Source organism: Tyto alba, unplaced genomic scaffold (genome assembly GCF_018691265.1).
Source record: "Tyto alba isolate M040663 unplaced genomic scaffold, T.alba_DEE_v4.0 Super-Scaffold_7, whole genome shotgun sequence".
NCBI lineage: Eukaryota > Metazoa > Chordata > Aves > Strigiformes > Tytonidae > Tyto > Tyto alba.
In genome coordinates, this window is record NW_024881328.1 from 37255829 (window position 1) to 37282129 (window position 26301).

A 26301-nucleotide genomic window follows, 5' to 3' on the forward strand; every position below is an offset into this window, starting at 1 on the left:
GACACCTGAGCCCATAATGAACTAGGAATGAAGAGCCTCACACTGAAATGCATTCTATTTCACATCTTGGTTTCTACTTTAAACAAGAGACTAAATCAAATACACTAAACTTTACATAATAAACTAAATCAAATATCCTAAACTACACTGTAAAGTAATCAGTCGAGCTGCTCCAAATTATGGTGTGAATATATACAAAAAAAAGTAAGTACAGTGGAATTTAAATTCCTTGGGAATTAAAGTGTGAGCCCATTACTACGTTGCATCAATATCAGCCAGCTAAGCTGTTGGGGCTGTTCTCAGGTGTGGGTCCCCCTCCTGGGAAAGCATCCCTCTGGCTAAAACCACGACCAGCCCTTTACCTTCCTTCTCCCTTAAGGTGCTGTCACAGCCAGCTCTTTCCTGGCATCTCCACACTCTTCTCTGTAAAACTAAGTGATGTGGCAGACTCGGTAGTCCTAATTTCCCTTTTCAACAGCCCTAAAGAATACAATGTTCCTTTTCTAGTCCAATGAAATAATAACAATGACCAAAAAAATATACAAATGTTTGTAGGTTTTAAGTCCCTAACTCGCTGTTGACAGTTAACACAGTCAACTCCCCCACTCCATTTTCACCTATCCAGTCTTATCTCACTATCTAATACTAATGATTTTTTTCCATTACATTTGTTTCTAATGCAACAGTTTCATAGTACTCAAAGTCTTCACAAGAACTTATTGATAAAGCCTGAAAAAATTATTAAAATTGAAAGCATATAAGATATGGACATAAAATCAGAGTAATTATGGATCTCTTAACACAAAAATCTTTCCCACCTCCCAGAAAAACCCACACCTCTTATGATTTCATCACATTGGATAGTTGGCCATAGTACAGATGAACTGCAGCTCATGAAGATAAGAGCCCTCAAGGACAAAGCTCGTATTTCCAACCTTCCTCTGCTTCTCAGAAATCAACCCGCTACTTTATCCCCTTGCATACTCTGTAGACCAAGGATGGCACCGCAGATCCCATCCGAAGAAAACTCACAAGTGTGTATGGACGCTGAACCTGAATGTCACCAGACCACTGCTGGAGCTCAAGTCTGGCCTAGGCCAGATACAAAGGCATACGTGAAATGGATTTTATGTTGGATTTGTGCTGTTGGGAGGGCAGACAACAGCAGCTCTGGTTTAATGCTAACACAAACAGGCTATGTGTGACTCGGTGTAAAGCCTACTGGCCAAAGCCACCTTTTCACATTCAAACTGAGAGTGAGATCTGTGCTACATCCAAACATTTTTCTAAGTTTGGCAGCAAACTCAAATGAAGGGTACATAAACTAAAAAGAGAACAGTGCCATACTATGAAACACTGAAATTCTGTTTTCTGTTTATTTACCCAAAGTGGACTAATACCTATCTTCTCCTGGACTACAAATGTCTATCATCCAGTCCAATATTCATCCCCACTGCGCTCCAAAGAAACTGCCTTCAAATAGACATGTCAACACTCAAAAAGTATTGTAGTCCAACCAGAATGGTTAGTGATTCTGCACAGCCTACAGAAATCTTCATATGAGGTACACTGTGCCTAAGCATTAATCATTTAGTAATAAAAGACAGGAACATAAAACACAAACATCCATTCTGAAGTTCTGTGTCATGGATGAGTAGAATTATGCTCACATAGCAGGTTTCCTAGAATACTTATTTTAAACTTGGAAAGTAGACTTCTAAAACTACCTTACTTCTAGGCTGATTTCTTTGTAAATTGCAATAAGGTATTATAAATGTAAAATATTCACTATTATCTCAGCAATAATTAATGATTAAACTCCTCCATCCTTAGTAGACCTTCACAAAACCATTGCAATTTTATCTATAGTTCTCTTATTAGGCTAATTCCCAAGGGAACATATGATGTTAAAAGTTGCAAAAACAGATTTTTGAACAGGAGCAAAGCGATGACCTTCTTGACTAAATTACTGTGCCTGGAAAAGCTCTAGATAAAATAACCTATCCTTCTTATAATTATGAGGGATCTGGGGGGAGACAAAAAAAATAAAGTGCTGTAATTTTAAATTAACTTATATAAATGCTACATGCCCTAAACTCCACGAGTAGATCTTGAATTAAAAGCATACACCAATTAAAGCAGAAAGAAAACCAAAACCAAACAAAAAAAAAGCCATGGCAGCAACCTGTGAGCAGCAGAACTGGCCAAACCAAGAGAAAGTCCCTGGCAGAAGGGGAGAGCAGCGCTCACACTCAGACAAGCCTCCCTGCACTCACAGGGAAAAAAGAAAATTCTCCAGTTCTCCAGCCCAAACAGACAAGAATAAAGGACCTGATAAGATCTCATGCTTCTCACTACTTTCCTATGTAAATATCTCACATCATGTAATGGACCATTCTGTTGGTTTTGGGGGCTTTTGGTTGTTTGGTTTGTTGGTGTGGTTTTTAGTTTGTTTTGTTGTTGGTTTGGGTGTGGGGTGGGTTTTTTTGGGGGGGAGGGTCTTTCAATGTTTTATTATTGTTATTTTTATTCTTCTACCCCTAAAAACACTAAGACCTGTGTTCCCATGTGACTACATATGTGAGTACCTCGGCTGGAGATGCATCAAGAGTTTGAGACGAAGTTGGTAAGGAACAAGAACATTTTCCCTTTCAACAAACAGTGAAACCACAGCTTAGGTGAAAAGTTCAAGCATAATGATTTTATCACAGCTTTGCAGCTTTTAAATCATCCTGGAGAATGGCAAATTTTCTCCACGTTTGTTTTTCATACTAAACTGCCTGCTTGTGTCCTCTATTGCTCTTCCATGAGGCCAAAAAGGCACAAGTATTTAGCAGCATTTCACAGAGCAAGAGGAATCTTGGTCTCCTTTGCCATGCCTCCTTGCTGACTCAACCCCAGGCATCAGGCTGCAGGGTATGTACCCAGAACTGCTGATCAGATATTGGGAATTCCCCTTCTCTCAAATAAATTCCTGGTATTTAAAAGATACTGGAAATTTTTAAGAGGGGTAGATGCAAAAAAAATAAGCTGGGGTCTGTTGCTGAAATACATCCTGTGCCTCCCATATATCTGTGTGCCCTAATCAAAACTTGTATTCAAGAAGATTAGAGTCCAGTCAATTGATAGAAAAATACTCAGAATTATTTCAAAGTATTAAAAAAAAAAAAGTCTCCTCTCATAAAATACTTGCACCATTGAAATGAAATGGAGTAGAGCACAAGAGAAGAGGGCAGCAGGGGAGAATATTCATTATACTTTTTTTCCACAGTAAGATCATCAAAAAATATAAAGCAACAAACTTAATTAGTTTTCCTCTAATTATCTCCTTTACCACTCTTCCCCCCTCCTTTTTTTTCAAACTGAATATCAAGCAGATGTATTCAGGATACAGACTAAATTTCCTTGATTTCAATTACAGGACTTTTCTACCTGAATCACGAGAAACCACAATACAAAAGTACAAAAAAATACCTTATTTTTAATAAATCACATTTTGGCAAAGAAAATTAGATCAGCTCAAGGTTTCTCCAATGTCATGCAACAGAGATGCTGCAGCACCCTCCCACCCTGCCTGGGAGTCATCTGATTCATGCTCTCGCCTGCCAGGACATGGCTAATGGCTATTTCCAGGCTTTGGCTTCCCGCTCCTGTACCCAGCTGTGCTGAACTGCTCTTGTCCTTATGCTCTCTTTGTCTAAGAGCCAACTAATCTTGCTCGGATGTACCTGGCAAAAGCGAGTCCAGTCGCAAGTCCTTCTCGTTCAAAATCTAAAACTAGGAACAGAAAAGGGAGGAAAAAAAGAAAAAAACAACCACAAACCCAGGTTTTCAGAACACCTATATGAAGTGGCAGAAAACAGGATGAATGGTCACACTTTTACCAAAATATTCTGAAATATACAGCATTACCCATGGCTTTGATCTAGAAATGTACAGTTATACCCCACACAATATTTACTGAAGCCAAAAGCAGTTAAGAGTTGTTTGGTTTTCATCTGTTTTTTTTTTTTTTTTTAAGAAAGAGCAAGACCTGAAATTACAGCTGATGTGACATTCTCGAAACTCCATATTTCCTACCCCCCCATCTACATTATTGGTTTGTAAATGACTTTCTAGCTATGCCACTAAACTTACAGTTCAGATCAAAATTTCCACATTATTCTTTTACCTTACACACCTATTTGAAAATTAGTTCAATCATGCCTCTTTACATCTGAGAAGTCCATTAATTTTTTTTCCCTAACTTTAACTATACAGATAATATTATTGAGCCAACGAACAACAGTAAATGTTGGAGGTAAAATAAGGAAAGTAGTTGGTAAGGATTTTAAGATCACTACGTGCCCATATATTTCATTCAATTTTTATTGAGCAATTTCTAGGTGGGCAAAATGCCAGCTGAACAGAAGGAGCCAGCACAGGCAGGTAGCAGTCACCCCATTTAGAACTATTATGTCCAGTTGTTAAGGGGAGCTGTCAGCTCAGGTTATACATCAGTAACAATAGCAAAATGCTTCACTACCAAACTAGCTATCTGGTAACTGAAAATATATACAAGTGAAAATACAAATGACCTGCCTGTATCTCATTCTATTGTAAAATGGTATTATTTACACTCTGTGAAAAATACTTCTATACCCAAAACATGCTTGGCCACTTACTGTTTTTCTTTGAGAAAGTCAGGAGTCTATGGAGATATTAGTCTTCCCTAATTTCAAAAATATAAATCTCTTAATGCATGAAAACATTAATATTCTAACAGTTATTGTAGCTTCTTATACACATTTCAGCATTTAGCTATAGCAATAGCCAGCAATACTGTCCCAAAAGTTCACGTTGTACACATTTAATCACCTATTGCAAACATTTGCACATATTTTACATAATCTGGGAAAAAAAGTCTCATACACAGTCAACACTATGAGAAAGGAGCTCCAATATTAAACTCAGCAGGCATTTTGACACCAACTTCAAGGAGAAACCTTTGCCATTCACGTTAGCAAAGTGAGGAGGAGACCCTCAGAAATAAGAGCATATGTCAGAGAGGTAACACACTCCTTTGGCCACATAGGGAACTCCACAGGCAGAGGAAGTCTTGGCCAGGTCCCACTGCAAAGGAGTGCCACGTAACTGGCACAAGACAGAGCAAGAGCAAACAAACTTTTCAGACATCCCGAGCAGTCCACCAGTGACCCCAATCCCAGTGACAGAGCAGAACTAGCTCCAATTTTTTTTTTTTTTAAACCTTTAAGCCAAATCATTTTTCTCCATGCTCTTTCAGATGTCTAGATCTACAGCAGGGTGATTAGAGAACAGTAGCACCAAGTTATTTAGACACAGTGATGTTGGAACTACTGCTAAAGAACTACAAGGGGGCAGCTCTGCTGCCCTGGTGCCAAGCTGCTCTTCCCTATGTGAGCACAGCACCTGATTTGACTTAAGTACTGAACTTCTACAAAAATTCTGCCTAGTGTCAGATGAAAAAGTATTTGAGGTTTTAACCATCTTCAAATAACTTTTCCAAATATTGTGCCTTGTTTTTCTGGCCTGGTTCATACAATCCTAAATTGAAAGGGATTAGGAATTAAACATGCAGTGTAAGAATCACAAGTTTTGCTTTGTGAATTTAGCTCAATGAAGTGAAATAGAAAGGATAAACTACTTTAAGATGCAATCACCGAGGGAAAAACTGGAGAATGTGGGGGGAGACAGAGGTGCTGTAGTTTCTCCTACTGATGCTCTTACTCCTAATGAAGCCAGAAAGACACAAGCTAAGGGGAACATGGACAGATGGACATGGCACTGAATCTTGCCCTCAAATCCTCAAGAAGAGCTTGAACTTTTCTTGCAAGCTTACTTCTTGGGTGTTTACTTAAATGATATCTCCACGGATTTCCATGATTAACAGACCAATTAATTTCAAAGGACACATGAATATTCTGCTGGAGAAAAAGAAAACCCAACAGCAAATGTAAGTTAACAACAAAAATACCATGGGCTTTCATAACCACAGCATCAACCTCTCCCCTACTTTCATCTCTCACCCGAAAAAACAAACCTGCTTCGAGCAAATGTTTGGCAGACATGAGCATATGAGCAGATGTGTCTGCACTAGTACTTTAGTTCCCCGAGCATGCACCTCTGGACATCCCAACCACTCTCATTTACTGTGTTTTGATTCACACCATGGGGAAGTCCTGGAGCACACACACCTGAGGCTGGGAAATGTGCTCCTGGATTCACCTAACACACTCCACCTCCTGATGGCCTTTCAGTTCACTGGAGTGGATCAGAGCTAGCAGGAAGGAAAAGCCCTCAAGTCCATCCACTGCACACGCTGGGGTTTTGACGCTCTTGCCCTACAAACCTGCTCCCCTTGTGCCTTCTTACTTGGTAAAGCAGACATTGCCAACCACATGGGGAAGAAATTTTGTGTGCAAGAGGAAATGTTTGCAAACAAGCACATAATACAAAAATTTGAAATATTTTATTCTTGTCTTGCTTTATCACTTCATACGCTGCAAAGGAAACAGTGTAATCATTGAAAGTATAACACCTAATTGCACTTTCATGTGATAGAGTAAAATGCCGATTCTGGAAATAGCTCAGCCTACATTATATGTAGACATATGGCCATGTCTCCATTATAAAGAAATTGCACAAGAGGATGGATTTCTAGATTGCTGCAGTTAGTGTAAACTAACATGTACCACATGCAGATCAAGGACTTGACATCAAACTAGATTTATTCCAATTCCCTAGACCCAACGTACGTGTTTCAAAGCGGTTTGGACCCTTACTGCTATCTTAACATATATTTTGGTAGATTCATGGAGAGGAGTTTCTTTTTCTCCAAAAGCAATCTAGTTAACCTGTCTCAGCACCGCCATGCAAATCGCACCAACACGTGGTAAAGGGGGAAAGGCAACTCACTTCAAAACTATAGTATCTCTCTGAAAAGAATTATAATGCACGTGACAGCAAAAATAATTTTACAGAACTTAAGCCACCTCAGTGCAGCTCAAAGAGACAACCCCAACTTCTCACAAGGTTGTACACATCAGTTCTCCCCATTCCTGCCCTTAACCCTAAGCAATGTAAGACAATTCAAATTAGCTTGGCTTGGGAGGGAAGAAAGCTAAGCTGGATTGATTTACTCATCATTTCTCAGGTTAAAAGCATGCTCAGGTAACACAGAGTAACAGTTCTAAGCCAAGGTAATGTGATCATTCCCACATCCCCACGACTGACTTAAACATTCTCCAGTTATTATTATAGGAGGTGTAAGTAGCTCTCCTCTGATTTCCACTCATTGGCATGGAAGGCCATGTGGAGACGGGCAGAAATTTGAGTAATCTTCAGGCTATTCAACAGCTCAGACATACAAAACGTATCCTAAGATACATATATATTAAACACTAACATCAGAATAAACATGTGATTCAGTCACCACTGCCCAGTTAAAGCAAACCACACAAGATATCTCACAGTGTGTTTTATTACCAGAAAAGCAAGACATGACCCTATTTTAAAAGCTGTCATTTGCTGACAACTTGTAATATGTTGTTACAAACACTGACAATGAGTGAGGCAGACACTTTCCTTCAGGATGAATGAGATGGGAACCACTGGTACATGTCGTGGTCTCAACATGGAAGACTTAACAAGTCTGATGATAAACAAATGTTTCGAAGACTAACAACAAATGCTTGACAGTTAGAGGACTGAGTGCATGTATGTATTTACCATGGGATTAATTTAATTTACCTCTGAAATGCAGGCAACATTAAAGGAAACAGAAAATCTACCACATACATTAGGAAATTAAATAAAACAGTGAAAACTAACATTTAATATAGCTTAAGCAAGCAAAACACACACTACATAAGCAGAAATCTTTCAGAAAACCCCGCTTTCTGTTCACGTGAACAGTCAGGAGTGCTACGATAAAGTGCTAGAAAGGCTCATGATTCCTGCCAGCCTCGCAATTTGAACATACTAAAGCATTATTCTAGCATGCTTAATGCAGTGTAATGAAGTCAGTTCTCTTCTGATATCTGACACCTTTAAACAATTAATAAGTTTCAGGACAAGACATGTTTCCAGGTAGTAAGTGGATCTAAGCATAAAATAATCAAGAGATACTTTTCCTACCAGTTGAGAGATTGTAACATTAAAAGATAGTAACATTATTGCATGAGAGCCTCTCAGCTTTCCCCTGAAAGATGCTGGTCTTTAAATATTTCAAAAAGTTGCTTTTTCGGGCTTTGAGCAGCAATAAATATTCTTAAAGATGTTACCTCCTCACTGAATGTCTGGTTAAGTGGCTTTTTCGAAGGAGATAGCGCTTTTCCAGCCATTTAGTTTTTCTACACACTCCAAACCTCACCTTGATGAATGGCACGTAGGAGTCCCTAACTCCTCACAGCTGACCTTCTTCCATGCACATGCACAGACCAGCAAGCACACACGTGTGCATGCACAGGTAGCACTGAATTACCATACATACGTTTGTTAGAATATTTGACTCTTATTGTCATCTGGAGAGACTGTTCTTGCGGGAGGTGAGCTGAAAAAAGCAGAAGGGAAACTATTCAAGAAAGCTTCAGTGAGGTTTGAGAGTTAGGAGGAGCCAAAAGTTTCACAATCTTGTTTTAAACATTCCTCTGTGCTTTTCAGAAAACACAAAGTTTCAGCAACATTAAATTTTCAGTGCATTTTTTTTTCATATCTTCTTGACTTTTTGACTTTACATAGCTCACAACAGAAGGAGCAGATCCCAACATAGCTCATTCCATACCTGAGCAGAGCTACATGCTGCCACAGGTCCTCGAGATCTGCTCAAGAAATGGCCAGAGAGCCAAAGACTTCTCTGGAAAGTCCATCTTTCTGCCAGTATGATCACGGCCCTCTTCCAGCTACCAGCAGTTGAAGACATCTCAGCACTTCTAGCACTGCTATTGAAGCAATCCATATGCTTTGTTAGCAGCCAAGCCCTCCTCCGCTCCCTGACCCCCTCCTCATTTCTTCAAAATCACTTTTTCATTACTGCTTTACTTCTTTGTGTTATGAACAACAGCTCAGTTCTTTATTTTACCGACCCAAATGTGAATTTATATCAGATTAAGTGTTCACCATCATGATGAAGGACAGATTAAAATGTCAGACTTCAGTTTTGCCACTGTCTCCTTGTCCAAGAAAACCAAAAAGCATTATTGCAAGAATATTTTACAAGAGATCTCTTCATTTTTGTATGATCACACCCTACTTACTCAAGTCTACCTGAATACAGCCTTCATCATTCTATTCATATTAAAAAATAATGGTGACCCTGAAAAAACACTTTAGATATGAATACTTATGTGCACACACACAAATACTCACCCTGGTGTCCTAGTCTTTTTTTGTCAAACCAAATAATAACAGTACTAACCACGTGCTCATTTAGAAACACAAACTGAGTTCTGTCATCTAGTCAGGCTTTATGAGGACTTTTCTCACTTGTAACCGCTCACAAGAACAAACATGGAGTATTGCAAGCAGCAAAACTGCGTAGTGTAAACCAATTTTACCATTCTCTCATTTGCAATCTCTAAATACAAAAATGGTCATGTTTTTCCAATCAGCTAAATGCCAGCTGCAACAATATCATTAAATCTGTACCAGATCTAACAAATTAATGAGCACAGCAATTAAGACTGTATTAGAGACCTTATTCTTAAAACATAACCAAAAACGCTTCTTTACTTCTAGGAAAAAAAAAAAAAAAAAGGTCAAAACAAAAGCTTAGACCCTGAATTCTCATTTCCTGATTTACCAAAGGCAGCTAATCTAGTTCTAAAATGGCAGTTTTGACAAATAACTTGCAAAGATTTAGGACATGAAAGAGAACAAAGCTCAAAAATACAAGAAAGAAAGAAAGCAGCATTAGGCAGGTATAGGCAGAAAGGCAAAATACACAAAAAAAATAGCACATGAGAAAGAAAAGCAAAGCAGGAGCATGGGACAGACAGACATTAAAAAGGACAGAGACTATAAAAGAGAATTGCATTTAGCAAATCATCTTTTCAATTACAAGTAATGTAGTCGTAGGCAGCCCCCACCCCTACAAATGATGGATATAAAAGAAATGGAACAGAGGAATAGGAAAAGACAGCAAGAAACATAAAATACTCAGGTTTATTGTATGGTTTTTAAAAATAAGTGTTGGGTGATGTCAAGGAAAGTAATTACTAAATCTGTTTATTTTCTTCAAGTATTTCTCAAATCCAGAGCTTTGTGATAAAAATGACTGCTCACCAGACAATCCTGGCATCCCAGGATTTTATTCCATTTTTTTAAGTGTTCAAGCATGCATATTAACTTGTCAGCATTGTGTTTGAAAGTTTTATGATGATTTCTTTCCTTCCTTTCATTGCCAAGTTCGGTGCTTTAACCGGAGCGAAAGCAAGGCAGCCGTGCCACCCCAGCGGGCAGGTCAGCCGCGTCCCACAGGCACCCCGGTCCCCAGCGGAGAGAAGGAGAGGACAGAAGAAAACAACACGGTTGCCCCAAAGCAAAAGAACATGGAAAGTCAGCAAGTTATGTCCTGTACTTCTCTGCAGAGATGAAGGGTGAAAGAGAACAGACAGATGTAACAGCTAATCCTGTTATGAAAAAGTTGACAATAACGGGTATTTCTGCAGCCTGGCAGTCTGCGGCGTCACTGGGAAATGGATGTTGCAAAAGCAGTATGCTGCTTCAGATTCAATAAATGCACTTCTTGACGGCCCTCATGTTTCATTACAAGCAAAAATTAACTTAGGGGTATTGGTGACTAGCATTTGTCTGCTGTGAAGCTCAACTTCATTCAATTTATGTCTGTCGTTTTAAAAATTCAGTCTATGAAGAAATGATGGAAGAACCTGAAGTCGCGGTAGATGGTAAGTGATGAGAATGCCAATCTAGTCAGGGTGGTAAAGTTGAGAAAATTAAATTGTGCAACTGTATAAGAACCAACAGCGACATCGAAGTTCAACACAATGCAAGTATTTCCAAATACTTGTGCTGAAAGGAGAAAATTTGATGGTTTGGGTTTTGTTTTTTTGTTTTGGTTTGTTTTTTTTTTTCAAAATAAATCCTCTGTGGATTCAGGTCATCCCACTAACCAGAAAAATCATGTAACAAGAGTCAGATAAAGTGGACTGGAAGGTCAAACAGCCATGACATAAAATGGACATACATTGAGGTGAGGTTAGCACAGAGCAGGACAAACAGCAAAATGCTAACCAAACTAGGTAGATTTTCCACAGATGGTGGGGGAGGGAAGAAAACCGCACAGGGGGAGAAAATAAGGCAAAGATTAAAAGACAGAAATAAAACTTATGTCTCTGTGTAGAAATACTTCATATTTATTTCTCCTCTTTCACAAGGGAAAGTACAAATATATACACACTCATATACAAGTTCGAGCAATTAATAGTGCAGGAGGAAATAAATCTGTCAGCTCCTGGCAAGGATCACATTATTCTTACAAAACACAAACAAGCCTATCTTACAACTGTTACAATCAGGGATTCATCAAAGCACCTTCCTTAGAAGTTGACTATGGTATCTGATACATCGAAGGCAACAGAAAAGTCACAGCACAGCTAAAGACTCCAGAAAGCTAAAAACTCTACTCGTAGCCAAATGCTGCATTTGCGGCAAGGAATTTGATGAGTGGAGGAGGGAATTGGGGAAGTGATAAGAATAGGATGAAGTGAGTGGTCCCAATGATGCTAGCGAGACTATGTATAGAATAAGCACATGCCACTATAAATACAGACTGCACGATCCACCCCCAAGATCTATACATCAAGGATCCACTAGCAACATCCATGGAATTCTTCTAATTTCACCTTTTATATGGACTACTGAGAACCATTTTGATAGATTTATGTTGAAAAGCTGGAGCGAGTTCAAAAAAAAAAAAAAAAGCCACAGCATAATCAAGACTAGAGGATTTGATGTATGAAGAAAAAGGAAAACAGCTAAGCATGCCAAGCTTGGAAAAGATGCAAGTAATGAGGATTCTTGCAGCTTACAAATATCTAAAGGATGTAACCATCGAGGAGGGACCGTAATTAGTCAGGACAAAATGGGCTCAACTTCAAATAACGCAGAGGAATCACAGTTGCAAAATAATAATAGTATCAGGAAATGCTTCCTGACAGAAAAGTGCAACAACAGTTATTTTAAAGCACAGAGCATCCTATGTAGATGTGCACATTAGATCATCTTACATGGAGTGAGTCGTAATCTATACCTCCATGAACGTATAGTCATGATCCTACTAGAAGGCTGCAGACACGGAGGTCAACCAAAAAGCCTTTTACTGTTCTTTTTTTTGATGTGAAAGATGCTGCCTTCTATGACGAACCAAACTGCACAAAAGGTTTGTATGGAAATATAACTATATTGAGTACTTATGACTGTTCATTTAAATGAAAATTTTGGAGTGATTACAGCTAATAAACATGCTATTTCTAAACCTCTGAAGTGATATTATGATTCTGATAGACCATATGGTTTCAGTGTATTTATACTGCAATGAGCTCCTTGGAGCCTTTCTGCATGTCAGCTGTGACTGAGGGGGTGTACTGGGGGCACACGGCAGGTTTGGGTGGCGGGGGGCGGCGGGGGGACCTATGGTGGGACCTGTGGTGGGCCCTGCGCCCATCGTGGTCAGTCATGACACCACTGTGAGCCGCCCATCCCTGCCCCACCCTTCGCCACTGCCAAATTTAAGGAAGTGTTTTCTCAATTCAAGTTTTCTTTCCCAACCCCGATATCCAAATCAGTAATCAAAAGTGGGTGTTAAGTGACAATTAATTAAATTAAGCAAAATTCCCAGTGTTGAGACTGTTTGGCCAGCAACAGGAGCAGATGCTTTTCTAGATGTCAGTATTTAATTTACTAAGACACCATTCACTTGCTAACAGCGTTGTGCTTGAACACCTGTCTCACCAAGAAAGTCATAGCTGCTCTAAGAGTCCCCTACAAGTAAACAAGTAATATTACTGAATAATACAAAATGTTACTAACTTCTTGCAACATCAATACTAGTCTTTAGAGGAACAACAGGAGAACCTCTGAAGAAGAGGAGCACTAAGTCTTTCTTCTTCATAGGTCACTGAGATATTAATATTTTTAACTTTTCACTCTGTTCCCATAGAGTCATGTCATGAGACAGAAGTATAGTCACATTAACCCTATTGTAATCCTGCCATTCTGTTGAAAATGTGGCCTATTAGTAATTAATCTTAGAACTGAAGGTAATAATAGCACTCTCCACTTCAGCGATAGCGCTGCTCATCCTGCATTTATAGCTCATACAAGGACCCTTGACAGGGGAGACAGAACCAGGGCAATGTGTTAGCTACTGCAAAAATGAGATAGAAGCTACTGACTTTGTAACCTGTAATTCACCAAAAGCTTTTTCTTCATTATTTCTGCAGTTAAACACATACTTTAAGAGACAAAAGGTTCATTTTTTTTTTCTCTCAATGCATACATGTGAGACTCATTAATGTTAATTGGATTTATGAATGCCTGTTGAAAAGAGAAGAAACTGTAAAGATTTCACATTTGCAGGAAAACAATCAAAGGAACAATTTCTTGTGCGTCTCGCTGATGAAGAGATGAGGAAATAATGGATGAGTCACTTTACATTATGATTCAAAATTCTTAAAATAGAAGAGATTAAAACACTGATTTCTGTATGGGTCATATGCATGTAAGGGACTCTTTCTAAGAATCCAATTTGAACCTTGAAGTGTAGTCCTGCTTCTAATTACCTAACTCCAAGAATAAATCATGGTCTCTGAATTGTAATTATACAGATTTGTTGCTGTAATTCAATCTGGCAGGTGTAAAATACAAGTGTAATTTCCTCTACCCCCCCCCACCCCCTAGTCTTCAAAGAAACACTGAACTTGAGCCATTTGATAATTCATTCCATATTGTAGTTTCACATTTACTATGCATCAAACTTCTGACAGATTGTTTCAGAAAGCAATTATATATGGCTCCAGTTCCTCTGTTAAGTGATTTGAAAATAAGTCCAACATACATCTCTTGACTACAGCATGGTCAGCATTAGCCACTACCTGGCCTGCAGTGACCCGAGCAGTCAAGGCAAGCTCAAAACTTCTGCTGCCTGTGATGGGCACGAGGCAGAACACAGAGTCTTCACATGCACAGATTTGCTCTGTGAGGACTTCTCCAAGGTCGGTCTTCTGCTTAGTCCCATTCCATTACTTGGAAACTGTCTGTCTCTATGAAATAGCCCCCCTCTTACAGAAAAATTAGGTTCAGCCACTCAAAGAGCTTTGGCACTGCCTTTCCTCAGAATCATATTCATTCCACGAAAATCATGAACTATAAAAAATTAGTACGATGCAACACCACTATCTTAGGCCTGAATATACTCTCTATATATTAAAAATATATTATTTACAAATATTTTATCTACTATATAAATATTCTATAAAATATAAACTAAGTACATATTTTTAAAACCCCAAATCAACCCATAAGCACACCATGCCCACTGTATGAGAAGATAAAAAGTACCTGACCGATTTCCTGGAAATACTCAAACTATGGAAGTATACACTGTCCATCCCACAGCACAAGAGCTCTGTGGGCTGAAGGAGATGAGCTTTATGGCTTGTTCCTTACTTTGCCCCTCTTCGCCACCATCTGCATCTCCAGTAATGCAGGAGTGCAGTACACAATGCCTTTAAAAAATGCTCAGCTTGAGTTTTTCTTGCCTCTGCATAATGCTGTTCTAATGACAACAAATCAATCCTCTATCACTAGTGCTCCTCAGTACCTTTTAAAAGCCTTTCCAAAATGAAGATTATGTACTCCAGCAATTTTTAATATGAAAAAGTGTAATCAGTAAAATACTGCTGATAAATGCATATTTGTGGAGAGTGAGAGCTAACTATGAATTAGTTTTGGACAAGATCGAGTCCATCATCTTTCTTAATTACCAGTTGGGTCACTGACTATGAATCGCATGACCCAGCTTAAGAATCCCTAAAAAAAAATCATAAGTAGATTCAACAGTTGTATTTTATTTATTTGTTTTCTGGAGCTGAAACAAGCACTGTATTTCAGACTTCTGACAGATTCGGAGGTGCCCAGAGAAAGTCAGTGGAGTCAGCCATCACCTGGGATGAGGTGAGCCATGAGTGCCCAGGGGTCCCAAAAGGCGGCGAGCAGAGCAGGACGTGACAGGGGTGTGCCTTGCTCCCCGGGGAACCTCATGACGGAAGAATTAATTAAAAACCATTCTCCTACAGATCAAACATGGAATCGTAACGTTGACTGAGGATGTAAGGGACATTTAGTCCTACACCTTGCTTAAAAGCACAGCCAAGTAGATTAAGGCTGCTCCGTCAAGTTTTGAGCATCTCCAGGGATGGAGATCCCACGGCCTCTCTGGAAACCTCTTGCAGTGCTTGACCACCTTCTATTTTTTTCTTTTTCCTTCTACCTGATCAGTTTTCCCATAACGCAGCTTATGCCCACTGCCTCCTACCACGCACCTCTGAGAGGAGTCGGAGCAAAAGTTCTCCAAGTCTGTCCAACTTCCCAGTGCAAGAACCTGCACAAACAAGACAGATACTGCCACCACGAACACGCTGACAGTGACGGGCAAACATTTGTCCCTGAGGTATAGTTATTCTCCTTCTCCAGTTCCATCTTATCATTAGTCACTGTAATTGTTTGCTATTGTTTGGTAACTTTTCCTTTATCTGTATGAAATAGATTGAGTATTTTTGTTTCCTTCACACACCTAGCTGCACTTTCCTCTCAAACACAAGCACACTGGAAAAGTCTGCTTTCTTTTTTCCTTCTCAGTTACTTATAAAGCAGGTCCACTCCGGGCACACTCTATCACCACCTGCAGTCACCAGCATAATGCTACAGCTACCAGGTTTCAGCAGAGCTTTTCTAATTACATTGCCTTGACACTTCCATACCCACGAGCACTCCAAAGTGTTTCATAAAGAAACTCTCAAGTATTTTTGACATCCTGTTGGTAGCAAGCTCTTCTCTTTGCTCAACAAGCCATTAGTATGACAACTCCATAAACCTTTGGAAGTGGTCCTTTAAAAGTGTTTTAATCTCTTTCTAATTCTTAATTCTACCTGCTAGTTCGCTCACATTTGCTATCTGCCAAACAAACAGATGTCAGATGATTTAGTGGCTCATTTGCACAGCAGAAGGACAAGCAAATATTATGTTGATTTTTCTCCCTCATATGTGAAAATTTTCCTTAACACTATCAGGAATAGCATTAATATTAGAAAAATCAATGCAGAGAACCAGTAAACCCCAAATCTAATTGGCAGTATATTCCACTGCTAACCTGAGAGTATTCGAAAGCATCAATTTACTATATTTTAAGAATGCATCATGAATAAGCAGCATAAAATGTATTTTGCTTTACAAAAACTCTATGAAAATCCATGTTTCATTTGTATAAACAGCTGTTTACTGCTCATGTAAAAGAGCATAATGCTCTTTATGTCATTATATTAAGTTTCCAGAGCCTTGCTTTTGTCCAAACCTAAACTTTGTATCATGTTTTTTGACACTATTTTCTGAAAATATGATACTTTTTAAAGAACTACTGGAGACTACAGTCTAGTTGTGCTATGCTGCAAGCACATAAGAAGCTCAACATCTCTGGTATAAAGTTATTTATACCATTTCTTTTTCATTTTTTTAAAAACTAGAAACCAAACCAGGTGATTAAATAGTCGGTACTCAACGTCCAGATAAACATCTCCCTATGCTGTTAAAAGCAGGGCAGCAAAATTAGATTTGCATTAATGAAATGGGTAAATCCTTCTTGGTATCTCCTACAAGTTTCTGTTTTCCTCAGTATTCATATTCAGGAGTATAAAAGCAAGTTATCCAAAATGCTAACACAAGAACAAAAATTTAAAAAAATAAAAAAAAAAAAAAAATCAAAGCCTTAATGTAAAAGTTAGTTACTTTCACTGATTGATTGAGTTCTGTTGGTCCAGAGAAGTTTATGAATGTATGAACAAGCACATTTAAAAACCCCGCGCCTTTCCCAAAGGCCCCAGGAGCCGATGACACGCTCACTCCTTGCCCCTGGGGAGCAGAAAGCCAGAGTGCTGCCCCATTGCTCAGGGCCCCCCCGGTGCTGCCTGGGGCCACCAGTCCTGCTCCGGGACCCCCGTGCTGCTCCATCCATCGTCACCCCCAGGCGCTCCTCACTCCCACCCACAGTGCTGCCACCACCGCCAGCCATCAGCTCAGAACTGACAGAGAAGTGAACTGGACATGAGATTACAAGACTACACGTCTTTTTTTTTTTTTCCCCACTGAAAAGGGCAGAAGGCAAACCTGCAAACTAGGCACAGCCCAAGACCTACGTGCCGAGCCTGGGATGGGCAGGTTTAGAGACTGGCAAGGCTTGACGCAAACATCTTTGTCCACACTATTTTCTTGTATGATAAAGCCAACCACTTCCAATGGGCAAGACCAAACATCTTATACAATTAAACACCTTTAAGCAAGCTTCTCTAAACAATTATATGTTTCAATAATGACTAGTTAAAAAAAAAAAAAAAAAAAAAAAAACAACAAAAAAACCCACAAACAAACATAATAAAAGCATTTTGCTTTACAGAATTAGGCTCAGGTTGTTTCATACACTTCTCAGATAGACCTCTGTATGCATCATAACCCTATACAAACCCAAGAGTATCCCCAGGTTTTAACTTCAGACATTTTATCAAAATCCATTTCATGAAGTAGTAGCTGATATGCTGTTCTGTAATGGGTATTGTGGTCTCCCATTAAAAACACTTTCAGCAGAAATTAAATACTTAGAAAATGCAACTATTTAAACAGATACCCTAAAAGAACAATTACATCCTGTCCTGTAAATCAAGTTGGAAATGTATTTACTGGGGGAAAAAAAAAAAAAAAAAAAACCACACACATACTTTATGGACACCTAGGCACAGAAAAGACTTTTTTTTTTTTTTTTTAAAAAAAATTAGTCTCACAGGTCTCAGACACGTTGATTTGTATTTATTGTGGAAATATGTTATCAGTAAGCTGGAAAGGAAGGAGTTTTCCTAGCACAGAAACTTATTTCTATAAGGTGAAGAGGCAAACCCTACCAGACATTTTGCACTACAAAGTTTTAAAGAGAACAACCTGACCAAGACTTGGCCAATGTAAGTAATACAACTATAGGTTAGCTGTGAGAAATCTAGCATGAATTGAGCTGGGTCCCAGAGGAGGTAACCTAATCACGTGCTATTTGGGGAAAGGAGTCTCTCTAAAAATATAATTTTCACAAAAAAAAAAAAAATAAATAATTTTTAAAAAGTGCAAGTCAGCACAGTCAGACAAAAAGCCTGACAAGTCTTAAATCATTTCTACAAACCAAGAATATCGATGAGATACTAAAAAAAAAAAAAAAAAATTTCTCTCAGTTCCTCAAACCAAGTCTAAACATTTTCCAAAGCGTTTCAACAATTTTAAGTCAAAACCCTGTTCTTTATCATATGCAGTAAGGCAAGCAATGCCAAGTGGGAGATCTGGAGATTACTCTCCAGGTTGTATTTGAGGATTTGCTCTTATGGCTTTGGGGGAAGAATTTTCAATTCCTCTCTTACAATGTTATCTGTGTAACTAGCACCATTTAAAATTCCATACTGAAAATATTTGGAAATTTACTATCTGAAATAATTAAAAAAAAATAGGATTCCACAGAAATTCCCCATACAACTCAGATGGTTCAGAACAAACATCTTCTGCCAAGGGAAAAACGACACTCTCTGCCCAGTCTGTACCCCTGCCATGGCTAGTCCTCAGAGGAAGGGAATCGTAAACATATTTTAACAAAATAAATTAATTACACTAGGAGTTTAAAATTCCAGTTTCCTGACGCCTTCAGGCAGTTTCTTATCTCTATTGAAAAAACAAGGTTAAACATGACAAATATTGTGCCTCCTTGTGAGTAAATGTTGTTTTGTTTACTTCGGGGGTTTTTAAACAACATTAAGTCACAGCTCATCATATAACAGTCTCTCAGGAATGCTGGAGGAAAAGCATTTGTTCTCCCTCTGAAAATGCATAGAAAAATAAAAGGGCCTGACTACTATTTGTTTATAAGGGATTGGCCAGATACAGCTAAATTAGGAAGGTTCACTCCCTATCCCATGTTTACATTTGAATCACAAATGAGCAAACAAAAAAAAATAAAGAAATCAACTCGTTTTCTACCACCACCAGGCAGCGTAAAAGAATCTATGCCATAAATACGGCGACCATACTTATTAACTGTATTAAGATATTAAACAATAGAAAATGCTCTGGATTGATTTTGTGGGATTATCTTAGTCCATCCCTACATCTCAAGATGCATCTAATCAATAGCTTTGATTTTTGCAAACATTAATTGTTCCTGTTGGCATGCCTAAATGCCATTCAAAAAAGGAAACACTGCAACTGTCACCAGTTAGGGGCATCCAAGATCTTGCAGTTACTTAGTCAAGTCCTACTCGAAAACCCAATGTGCTAAACTGAAAGGTTACTACTCAGCATCCTCTAGATGTGCTCCTCACAGTTAACTGTTTTCTTCACCGGTGAATCCCTGCTGAGAGGCAGGTCAGAAAGCCCGTATGTTTCCACAGCCTGCAGGAAAGGTGAGACTTTTAGAATTGCAACCTGCACCTTGAGAAGGTTCAATAAATTTAATGAATCCAAAGATACGTGTGGTTTTGAAAATACTGAAGCCAACTTGCTGTTTTCCAGTTAGCAACGCGTTAAAACGTGTTAGCAACGCTGTTCTCCAGTTTGAGCAACGTGTTAAAATTAATGTTACGAATCTCTATGCTAAGAGATTGCTACGGATATTTGCATCAGAAAACATTCAAGGGAAAGGCTCTCCTCAGACTTACTCTTTAAGGCCTTGATCTGAAAAAACTAAACAAGTGTACTAATTTAACCATGGTAATAGTCTAATTACATTCAACAGAATACCGATGTGTTTGAAGTTTACCATGCATTTAATAAGCTTTTACAGCACAAAAGTCTGTCTCAGTAGTAGCTCTGAATCACAAGCTGTCCCAGTTTCCCAGTTTAAATCTGTTGCACACTGGACTCCGGCTCCTACTATTTTTGGAGCAGACAAAGCACTCATACAGAGCCTGATGGACGTGAGAGTGCCGCGTCTCACTGCACGAGACTTGCGACCTCTCAGAATTGCTCTGGAAATGCACTTAAATTATGATAGCCTCCTGTTCACTCAACTCACCAAAATGACTCTGTTGATGATGCTTTGAACCTGTACCATTAGGGATAGCTTCATAAAAAAAAAAAAAAAAAAAAAAAAAAAATTAGCTGCTTGCGTTCATACAAATAAACTCTACAAGTAGAATACAAATATGATTTTATTGTTACTTCCATTTTACCAGATTATTTTGTTGTTGTCTTCTAAGTGGTTGGTTTTCAATCATGATATAAGTGACACTGATTAACTATTCAAATGAAATTAGGTAGAATTTGTTTTGTCATTTTAATGAGTTAGGGCTATTCAGCTTCCCTCATAGAAAAGATGTGAACATTTTCAAGTTCCAAACTCAGCTCATGAGCATGCTGAAACACCAAAGACATCAGCAGATCCACAGGGGACAAACCACTGATGAAAGGAAGAGGTGAATTTACTCCCCTAACCAATATAACTCTAGCCTAACAACTCTACCCTACAAACTCTGCAATGCTAAAGATGAAACACAATACACTGCAATAGTTTTATTAAATACTGCATGTATAAGATGATATAATTTAAAAACTACCCTCAGCTACTAGCAATACGCAACATGGCAAAAAAAATTGCAGGACCTGTTTTTGCCAGTATTTAAAACAAACCTATGGAAATTATTGTTTACTTTATGTACATAAGCTTGAAATATTTCACATATAACAGCTTCAAATCAGCAGATACTTCCATGTGATCATGCAGAAGTACAAGAGCTTCAGTATTCGTCATCAGAAAAACTGTCTTATAAGTAGTTTGCTGCTGTCTTACTGTGGAAGTTCTTATAAAATAGATTTTTTTTTTATGTACACCACAACATATTTACTTTAGTTGATTTGGAAATACAAAAATATTCTACAAAGTGTAAAAGAACTAAAGACAACAGACAGTCTGAACAACAGATGACATCTTCAGAAGACACTAGTGTAGCAGTATCTGAGCTCCGCAGAGTTTTTATAAAAGCAGAACTAAGCACTAGGGCTTTCAAAAGAAGTTATAAGTATTTATATTTATATTTATATATACACACACACATACGAAGAGGTATATAAATAAAAATTCAAAGCAGTTTTGTTCAATAAACCTGAGGCAAGATAGCTGATGGTACAAACAACTGGATTAATAAAAGATGGTCTAAATAGACATCTAACGGCTCTTTAGACAGCCCTAAACCTACTCTGTATTTTAAAGGTCAACATGCACCCCCTGCACCCATGTCCAAGCTGGGAGGCATGAAGCTGCAGTACATGGCAGCCACCTGAAGCTCACGGGATCTTCCTCTTCACAAAGCTTACCACACTGAGTTCAGAGACTGATTTCCAATTTCAGATAACTTCTTCCTGGCCCCTGGGAGCTGGGGACCACTATTTCAATTCCACCCCTGAAGTCCCCCATGTATATATTTACAAGCAAAGTATAAACCCATATATATATATGTGTATATATTGAGGTTATTGTTATAGAAGGTAATAGACTTCTGTGTTTGGTACATTTGAAACTGAAGTCCTTTAACCAACTACTTACCGGGAAATTTTTGATCTTCCCTACGTTCTATCAGTATCAACAAGACACTTAGAATTACAGTAGCAATTTATACCATATAAAGGTCTAAACTTTTCACTGACCTCCTTGGGCAAGTAATAGGACCATACTCGTTCTGACCACCAACAGAGAAAATGTATTTGTCCAATTAAAAGCAGTGAACGAGCCCTACTCGGCCAGTTTTCCACCACTGAAAATCTCAATGAAGCCAATAAAGTGTCATTTACACGAGTGGAATATCTTAGGGTGTAATAGCAAATATTCAGTCCCCCCCACCCATGTAGCAGCTACTCAGAAGACCAAGCAAAGAGTCGGTTCTCTTGCTGACCAACCAGAAATCATACATGGAAGTAGGATAATGCCTTAAAATGGTTCAGTTTATGTTCTGAAAGTCATTTTAAGGATTTAGCAAATCACCCGTGGTTGTGACTCCAAACAACCGATTTCCCCCTCCAGAGAGCTGTTTTTTTCATACAAGTTTCAATACTTTTTGAGATTATAAACTGCAAGACAGCAGCCTCAGCAAGGAAGATGAATTACAAAGAAAGACTAGTGTAATTTGCCATCAATAACATAAGGTGTAAAAAAAGAACACAGTAAGAGCATTAAAACTTCAGGAGATCCATGGGCGAAATAGTTTGTAGGAAACAAATTTCTATAAACTGTTACTGCTAAAAAAGAACAGCCCTGGAAAAAGCTTCAAAGTCACCAGATATGAACCAACCCTGACAAGAAATGGCCAAGCAATCAGGCCTATATCCATTGATTGAAACACCGAGGCATAAGGAATATTACACATAAATGCAGAAAAAGCACCAGAAATTTGCAACATCATTGCGTATTACTGACCCACGTGGCACGTTTTGAGTTTCTTGTTTAAAAAATATCTGCCACGCAAAGACCAGACAGCAGTCAGTTCACTTGGACAGTACTCCACCAACAAAAAAATCCTTTCCAAAGAGCTGCCACAGAGCACTCCAGTAAGTAGATTAGCTATCGTTATGAGACTGTAGATATTTGAAAGATATTTCAGACAGTAGAAACCACAGTGGGAGAGGATAAAGCTTTATCCAACAGCCCAAACACCACCAATTTCTTTTAATCAAAGTGCTACATTTTCTGAACGAATTTTAGGAGTTTGGATGATATTCTTCCACCTGTGGTGAACCTGTTTCCAACCAATTCATAATTCAGATTCCTTTTCCTGATAAGGAGAGGCAGATTACAATTGGGTAAGCAGGCCCTACCCCCGCCACCCCCCCCCCCCAAAACAGTTACCACCCAGTGGGCCCAGGGGAGCACGCAGACCATGTACTGTGCAAAGCTGTGCCATCAGACACCCAGAACTGTACGTAGATACGCATCCCTTCAGTTTTCCCCCATCATCTCACTCAAGGTTCATTCACAAGCATTTTCTCTTATTTAATTTTAAAAAGTGGGTTTTCACAGGAGCGGTTTTTTTCTCATTTTGCCTAAATCCACCCTTTGCTTTGTTCCTTCTTGTCCCTTTCACTTCTCTCCAAGCTCAGGTTTTCCCCATATATCCTCCCCTAAGGAACAGAACTGTGGCCTTCCTTTCCTTCTCCTACTTTGTATCTTCATCCCTCACCCACTTGCCTCCATTGCCCAAATAACCCCAACTCAGAGCCCTGCACTCAGCAGGCATTACAGGTAGATATGACTTAGAGGAAGGCCATGCCTAGGAATCAGGCAATAGAAACACTATTATTCCATCTTTTTTACCCAAAAGTAACTCTCAGATGCTCTCCACTGAGAAGGACTTCTTCTGGAAGGACAAAGCTCTGTGCTTCATGTCCCCTACTGAGTGAGCAAGGGTTGTAGCTCTTTCTTCCCATTACCTTCTGGGAGCTTTGAACCAAAACTTCATAAAGTTTTACATGACTAATTCTGTGTGAAACAGGACACAGGCAGAAGTTGAATACATTAGGATCACCTGCAGGGACAATCAGGGAAAAGTGTTTCTCAGTGACCTCTCTTGTGACAGTAGGACAAAAAAGATGAGTTGCAGGTAAATACTAGGTCATCCCAGAGTGGCACAGTAGCCAAAAACTCTAAGGACCTTCCACCCTGAAACCTCACCAGCTCCAGGTATGAAGATACACCACATGAAGTCATCTTAAAACCACAACTCCACCATTTGACTAGGACCAGCACTTTCCTACTTGCCGGGAAATTCTCCTCTAATGTATACAGTCATCATTCTTTCTAGATAGGGTGTGGTGGCATAACTCTTGAAACGAAGAAAAGCTTAACAAATACCCTAAGCTTTGCACAGAAGCAATTCTAGGCTGTACAAGCAGAGGCCGTTTTCAGGTTCTCCTCAGTTTATAAGGAAGCAGCGATTTTAGCAATCTTGGAGCATAGATGAAGACAGGCTGAATGCTTTACGGCAAAATGGAAAGATATGCCTGAGTCAGGGCAGCTCCAAAATATTTCTGGTTTTTAGATTTACAAACTCCAGTTTGTCCTATCATCTCCTAGTCTTATTCAAGTATGGAAGACATCAAGAGCATATTAAAAGGATGCATTCTTATCAGAACTTCTAAAGATATATTCTACTTTGTATTAATAAAGCTTTTCATCTTTTTAAGTTTGAAAGCCTATTTACAGTGAAAGTGACTGATCCTCTGAAATGACATAACATTTGATCTTCCTATAGAAGCTGGTTGAAATCTGCTTCAGCACCTCAGTACTATTAGTCTGAACTATCCAGTCAGCCTATATCACAACACAACGGTATCTTTATCTCCTTTAAATTAAAAAAAAAAAAATAATAATAATCACTCATGCAAAAATAAAAGTCTTGATGTCTGCATGTATAGCATTTATTTCATATTAAGGGATTTCATTTTGCTGGCCACACAGCCAACATCAAGAACTCTCCCTTTTTAACTCCACAAAAACTTTGGAGACTTTCACTGCTCACTGCCCATAGCAAAAGCTTTTAAAGGTAAGGTTTCTCATGGCAAATTCACAACCAATATTACCTTTTCTCACCTCACATCTATTCTATCTCACTGAAGAGCAGGGTTGAGTTAAATTTCTTTCCACAGTAAGAGCGTTTCAAAGCCTATGCAATATCCTTATTTGAATTTTAAGTCAACACCAGTCTTCCCCAACATATTTCGGTCACTAATGTTTTTGCCAGTAAATAAATCAATCAGGAATGTTGAGAATACAGGTCTGCTTTTTTTGCCAAGGGGGAAAAAAAATTAAAAAGCAAGAATAAAATGATATTGAAGCAGAATACATTATAAATAGGAAGATAATACACAGTCCAAATGTTACATTGGAGTATTCTCAGTCCTGCCAAATGCATCTTTACTGAAATTGCTCAGTAGAAAGAAGGCAATGTATTGTGCAATTATTTAAAGTGTACCAAATACTTCTACAGTAGGTCTTGGTTTTGCAACTGTAACAGTGAAATATTATATGCATATTGCCATCTCATGGATACTACAAATACTTGTTTAGAATTCCAACAATGCAATCCCTATCAGAAAAATATGCAGAATCCACAGCAAATAAAATTGTGGTAAGATTTACAACATGAAAGCAGGAACTTTACATTTGAAACAGTCCAAAAATCTGCCTCAGATTCTCTCGTAGTAGTTACTATTTTTATGACTTGGCTCAGACTTGCTTTAATCTCTTTATTTAGGGAGAAATTGCAAGCTTGCCAACTGTAGTAAATGTTAAGTACTTTAGTAAATTCCCCATCAATATAGGTCGTGCATTCGAGGGAAGAAGAACGTGGTGATAGGTTCTGCTCCATCTCCTCCAAAGGGGATTTCGGAATAAGATGGTGATGGGAGAGGCTGATAAACAGCGTGGCTAAGGCTCTCCTTCAGCTCCATCCTACTCTCCAGACTTCTGTCCACACTGTGTTGTGCCGGGATTGAGATGCTACTTGATGCAGCTCACCCCGCCTGCCGTTATCCTGCACCCCTCTTGCCTGAACCGGCAGGAGAGCACATGTATTGCCGATACTATCACGTCATAACTCTTCCATTAAAGTTCAGTGATAGTAGTGAAGTGGGTCCAAACAAGTCAGCAAAAACCATAGGAAACCCAAGAGGTGTACAGATATCAAAGTACAGCATGCGTATACAGAAAGAGTTTTAATAGCCTAAGCAGACTTTCCAGAGTATCTAGACAAATTGCCTAAACCCATCAATTCCTTTCAAGCCCAGAGTTTGGCTTGTAAAAAAACTTGGCAACCAACAAGCAAAAGCGTATATTGTTTCTGAAGCTATCCTCGAGCGAATGAGTCTCCCTGCCCAACCCGCTCAGACCTCAAGTAAACAAGTTTCGGGTCCTTTCTGCACTGGACCGAGCAGGACCCCCAGCTGTCCCCAGCACCGGGGGCGAGGATGAGAGGCACCCGG

General features: G+C 38.9%; 1 protein-coding gene across 4 annotated transcripts in view; it reads right to left on the reverse strand.

The window, feature by feature from the left end:
* Positions 1 to 26301, reverse strand: part of ZNF804A (zinc finger protein 804A) — a 157893-nt gene that overhangs the window by 130931 nt on the left and 661 nt on the right. The gene's annotated exons all lie outside the window — the stretch shown is intronic.